At 39.0% G+C, this 6,575-nt stretch overlaps 1 pseudogene; it reads right to left on the bottom strand.

Moving 5' to 3' along the window:
• Positions 1-3,188: 3,188 nt before the first annotated feature.
• Positions 3,189-3,885, bottom strand: LOC133755151 (vacuolar protein sorting-associated protein VTA1 homolog; annotated as a pseudogene).
• Positions 3,886-6,575: the final 2,690 nt, after the last annotated feature.

A 6,575-nucleotide genomic window follows, 5' to 3' on the forward strand; every position in this document is an offset into this window, starting at 1 on the left:
TTTGTTTATTTATGTTTGACAGGTAGATTTATAGACAGTGAGAGAGACAGAGAGAAAGGTCTTCCTTCCATTGGTTCACTCCCCTAATGGCTGCTATGGCCAGTGCTCTGCTGATCTGAAGCCCAGAGCAGAGTACTTCCTCCAGGTATCCCATGCAGGTGCAGAGACCCAAGCACTTGGGCCATCCTCCACTGCCCTCCTGGACCCAGCAGAGAGCTGGACTGGAAGAGGAACAAACAGGACTAGTACCCGGCACCCCAACTGGGACTAGAACCCAGGGTGCTGGTGCCACAGGCAGAGGATTAGCCAAGTGAGCCATGGCATCAACCTATGAATTATTTTATTTTATGAGCTATGTCCACTTGAAATTGTGAAAGAAAACATACAATGGTGGTTGTAATTCACTTTAACAGACTTTTTGAAAGATTTTATTTATTTCTTTGAGAGGCAGAGTTACAGACAGTGAGAGGTAGAGACAGAGAGAAAGGTCTTCCATCCATTGGTTCACTCCCCAAATGGCCACAACAGCTGGAGCTGCTTGATCCAAAGCCAGAAGCCAGGTGCCTCTTCCCAGTTGCCCATGGGTGCAGGGGCCCAAGCACTTGGGCCATATTTTACTTCTTTCCCAGGCCATAGCAGAGAGCTGTAGTGAAAGAGGAGTAGCTGGGACTAGGACCAGTGCCCATATGGGATGCCAGTGCCACAGGTGAAAGATTAACTTACTGCGCCATGGTGCCAGCCCCACAATTCTCTTGAAAACAGAAACATTTATTCCTGAGTCTTTTGATGAGTTAGGCCAATGAAGTCCTGACAGGGCACATATGTCTCTAGAATTAGAGGAGTGCTCATCATTCTCATACTGTGTTCTGTTGCTGTTCAGCCTGTGACAGTGAGACATATAAATAAAAAAAGATATTCAGCATGTGGTTACCCCACAAGGAGGCTTATCTTGTCTGCATCTGAATAATTTTGATAGTGAGGTGTTTTTAAGTTGCTAAATATTCTCCTAATTTGTATTTATTTAAAGACTATTAACTTAGTACCATAATTTTTGTTATAATAATTTGATTGCTGATAAGGAATTTACAAAATCATACCTTGACTAGAAGTTTTACTTTGTAACAATCACAGACTAGTAGAAGTCATAAACCATTAACCCTCATTTTTCTAAAATAAGAGGTTGTAATTAATATGAATATATAAAGAATATATTTTTTAAGATTTTATTTATTTGAGAGGTAGAATTACAGATAGAGAGAGGGAGAGACAGAGAGAAAGGTCTTCCTTCCATTGGTTCACTCCCCAGGTGGCTGCAATGGCCAGAGCTGCACAGATCTAAAACCAGGAGCCAGCTGCTTCTTCCTGGTCTCCCATGTGGGTGCAGGGGCCCAAGCACTTGGGCCATCTTCCACTGCTTTTCCAGGCCATAGCAGAGAACTGGACTGGAAGAGGGGCAACTGGGACTAGAACTGGCACCCATAAAGGATGCCAGCACCACAGGCAGAGGATTAGCCTTTGCATCACATCACCAGCCCGAAGAACATGAAGAATTGAGAACAGAAAATCTACCAACCTCATGGAGTTTATCTCCCTTTCAAAACATTTAATAACCTTTGGGCTGGAGAATACTAATGTAAGGTACTGTAATTAAATTCACACAAAGAAAAGATGTTTTAGGATGTTTTACTTCATTATTTAAGTTAGATACTTTAGGAAATTCTAGATTATTTTGTGGATAAATTGTAATTTCTTTTTTCTTTTTTTTTTTTTTTTTTTTTTTGACAGGCAGAGTGGATAGTGAGAGAGAGAGACAGAGAGAAAGGTCTTCCTTTTTGCCGTTGGTTCACCCTCCAATGGCCGCTGCGGCCGGCGCATCGTGGTGATCCAAAGCCAGGAGCCAAGTGCTTCTCCTGGTCTCCCATGCGGGTGCAAGGCCCAAGGACTTGGGCCATCCTCCACTGCCTTCCCGGGCCATAGCAGAGAGCTAGCCTGGAAGAGGGGCAACCGGGATAGAATCCGGCACCCCAACTGGGACTAGAACTTGGTGTGCCGGCACCACAAGGCGGAGGATTAGCCTGTTAAGCCACGGCGCCAGCCAAATTGTAATTTCTTTTCACAAGTGTATTTGAGTAGAAACACAAGCTTTTATAATCAATTATTTATGTTTAAAACATATGCTTATGTATGTTTTGTATTAAAATAACAGCATTTTATGAAGTTTAGATACATCTTGTTCAATACAAGCCTATAGTTTTTTTTAAGTTTTATTTAAAAATAATCTTTGTATTTATTTTTTTAACACAGCAAATTTGAGTGACACAGTAAGTCCATAATTTACCACAAAATTCATAAACTTAACAACTGAGTATCTTAAGTCTTATAAATCTTCTGAATCATCCATAGTTATGCACTCAATGGAATGAACTCCTCAGCAGCTGAGAAGAATCTTAACTTAAAAGCACCAACTCTTCAGGCATCTCTACAGGCCTCTATTTTTCATTCTCTAAGACATGCAGTCAGACTGCTAGTGCAGCAAATACCAATTCACCTTAAGCTTAATGGATAAGAAAAAGCATTTGGGAAACCAACATTATTAATATTAAGTCTGAAAGCATTTCTACCTCTTTACTGAATGACTTTCCTTTCTGTCAATGTTAAACTCTAATGAATAAAAACTATGTTTTGAACATAATTTTTTTTAGGTTTATCTAGCACTTTAGGACATTTGTATTTGTTTTATAAGTTAAGGAAAACAAAAAGATAATCTCTAATCTAGACAATTCTGGAATCTTTCATTAGATTTAGAATTTTACAGCAAAATAATATGATTTGTTTGTCCAAATAGTATGCCTTTTAAAAAATTCTCTTCATGTATGTAAATTAATAAAGCTTATTTCCAGTATATATTTTCTGTGTTTTCATTTGCTGGAGCAGGGTTCAAAGGGTGTTTTTAGGATCTTGCCAACATCTGCCCTCTGTACCCATAAATTACCAAAGCCATTAAATGGACAATAAAAACTGGTTGAGGCTACTGATGAATGCTTCAAAAGGAATCTGATACACACAGATTTTATTGTCATATTCAACTCAACTGAAGTCTTTCTTGAAATTGTACTCTTGATAGGCTGAAGACAGTAATGGAGTTAATTCTTTATGCCAAAGAGACATGGATCTGTTGTACAAAGGCTTCATTGTCTGTCAGTCATCAGTAACTTGAGGTCTTTCTGTATATTCTGAATGGCAGTGTTTGCATCTTCATATTGTAAGGCACTGCTAGCATATTTGCAGTATTTCTGAGCTCTAACAAACTCCTCAGGTTTGAGGTGGATATAGCCTTGGGAAACCATACTGAAAAGTGCAGGATCAATGGCTGGAATAGTCTATAGAGTAGGTTGGATAGTATTCCTTGTTACACCCATGCTATGAGGCACTTTTGCTGGTGTGTAGGCTAGGGCATGTGCACCCAGAGGACCCTGTATTCAACTATAGCTGTCTGATGGCATGCTGCCTGGGTCAAATGCTGAAGATGATGATGGCTGAGGTGTGTTGAATGGGCAGAGATGCTACTACAGCATCTTCATTTTCTTCACCATCAGTATCTTCCTCAATTGCAATAGGGCCTACTTGAGGAGTCTCCTCATTGTTTAAGCAATTATGGATATATGTTACCTTCCACCTTGCATACTTCATGTGTTTCACATTTTCATCAGTGTTATGTTAAGCACGGTTATGACATCTGTTAAAAGACTTGCAGTATAGAAGAACATGATCATGTTTTTTGTGAAATCACCCAGCACAATGTTCATTGTTTGCATATATAAACATTTTCCAAGAATAATTCCCCAAATGGGCAGAACCAACTACTCCTTGGGTAATAGCTTATTATCACCCCCACTGTTTCTTTTTGTTGTTTTTGTGAAGAATCTGAGCCTGGGTCAAGGCGTAGCTATTTTAGACTAGGCCTCCATCTTGTAACTCAGGCCTGACCAGACCCTGAACCCTTTGGCAAAATCTCCCGAAAGAAGAAAAATAAACTCCCCTTGTGATAAACTCCCCTAGCAACAGCCAATCAGCAGATAGCAGGGAAATACCTGCTATCCAGCTGTCTTTTCCAGGTGTATTTTTAGGCCATTAAGGTGATTGATAACATCCCCAAACCCTGCAGTTTGGAACATACACCCTCATGGCTTGGACGCTACACTTTAGCCAATCATTTTAAAAAGCATCAACCCCAAAGCCATGTAACCACCTTTACTAGGTCTATTCCCACTACTGGATTTACTAATCAATTTTAAGAAATGTTCTTTAAATTCTCACAGCATGAGATAATTTGCTGATGGTGCTATAATGTATAGAATGTCTCTGAAAACCCTATATAAACCCCACAAAGGAAATGGGATGGGTCCTCATCAGATGACCATTGTGATGATTGGAGGAGTGGACCCTAGATTGAGCTAGAACAATAAACCTCTTTGCTTTTGCATCATTGAAGTCTCTCATTGGGATAATTGAGTCCTATCCAAGTCCGGTCTAATAGTTGTTGTTAAGATTTATTTATTTATTATAATGGCAGAATTACAGAAAGGTAGAGAGACAGAAAGAGAGTCAGCCTCTGCCATCCACTCCCCAAATGGCCGCAATGGCCAGAGCTGTGCTGATCTGAAGCCAGGAGCCAGGAAATTCTTCCAGGTCTCCCACATGTGTGCAGGGGCCCAAGGACTTGGGCCATCTTTCTACTTCTTTCCCAGGCCAGAGCAGAGAGCTGAGTCAGAAGTGGAGCAGCTGGGACTTGAACTGGAGCACATATCGATGCCATCACTGTAGGCCAGGGTTTTAACCTGCTGTACCACAGTGTCAACCCCCCACCTATTTATTAAGAGCTCCTAACTGACCTGTTAATTTTGATAAAAATTTATGACACCCAGGAGTTTTATTATCAATCTTCATTCTAATTTGCATGGCATATAAATGACCCCCTTGGTGAAATATGTAATGATCAAACAATGACTACCAACAAACACCCCTCAGATCATTTCTTGAGCAACTGTTCAGTAATAGGCCACCACAGGGTCCTACTTGTCATGCTCCTGAACCATCAGGTGATGCTGTATGTTCTTTTATTTTTAAAATTTTTTTTATTTTATTTTTTTATTTTGACAGGTAGAGTTATAGATAGTGAGAGACAGAGAGAAATGTCTTCTTTCCAAATGTTCTTGGTATTTTGATTGAGATCACATTGAATCTGTGAATTACTTTTGAGGGGCTGGCACTGTGGAATAGTAGTTTGAACCTCTGTGGCATTGGCATCTCATGGATGCCAGTTTGGGTCCCAGCTGGTCCTCTGATCCAACTCTCTGCTTATGGCCTAGGAAGGCAGTGGAAGATGGCCCAAGTGCTTGGGCTCCTGTATCCACATAGGAGATGAGGAGGAAGCTCCTAGCTCATGGGTTCAGATCGGCCCAGCACCAGCCATTACAGCTATTTGGAGAATTAACCAACAGGTAGAAGGCATCAGTTTTTGTCTCTCCATCTCTCTATAATTTCCTCTCAAATAAATAAATGATTGTAAAAGTAAAATTAAAAATAATTTCTATTGGTAGAATGGGAATTTTGATGATATTAGTTCTTCTAATTTATGAACATCAAAGATTTTTCCTTTTTTTGTGTTTTCTTTTTTTTCTTTAATGTTTTATAATTTTTCTTATAGAGATCTTTCACACCCTTGACTAAATTTATTCCAAGGTAATAAAAAATTTTATGGTTATTGAGAATGGCACTGATCTGATAAGTTATTTTTCAGCCATGGCATTTTTGTGTATATAATGGTTATTGATTTTTGTGTGTTGATTTCATATTTTACAACTTTACCAAACTTTCTTGTGAGTTTCAATAATCTCTTGGTGGAGTCTTTTGGTTTCCCGATATTTAGGATCATATCATCTGCAAACAGGTTATTAGGCTTTCTCCTTTCTAATTTGTTTTCCTTTGATTTCTTTTTCTTGCGTTATTGCCATGGCTAAAACTGTCAGTAGTGTATTGAACAGCAGTAGTGATGGAGAGCAACTTTGGTTTCAGATCTTAGTGGAAATGCTTCCACGATTTCCCATTCAATATGATATTGGTTGAAGATTTGTCATATATTGCCTTGATTGTGATAAGGAATGTTCCTTCTATTCCCAACTTGCTTAAGGTTTTTATAATGAAAGGTTGCTTTTTATCAAATACTTTCTCTTCATTTATTGATCATCATGTGGTTTTTATTCTTTAGTTTGCTAGTGTCACATATCACATTTATTGATTTGCATATATTGAACTATCCCTGCATACCCTGGGTACATTCCACTTGGTCCAGGTAAATTATCTTTATGATCTGTTGTTGGATTTTATTAGCTAGTATTTTGTTGAGAATTTTGGGATCTGTGGTTATCAGATTTAATGTTCTTTAATTCTCTTTCTCTATTGTATCATTTTCTGGTTTAGAAAATAAGGTGACGCTGGCCAAATAGAAGGAGTTTGGGAATACTCTTCTCTTTCAATTGCTTTGAATAGCTTAAGAAGAATTGGAATTAGTTCTA

Source organism: Lepus europaeus, unplaced genomic scaffold (assembly GCF_033115175.1).
Source record: "Lepus europaeus isolate LE1 unplaced genomic scaffold, mLepTim1.pri SCAFFOLD_3_1, whole genome shotgun sequence".
Lineage (NCBI taxonomy): Eukaryota > Metazoa > Chordata > Mammalia > Lagomorpha > Leporidae > Lepus > Lepus europaeus.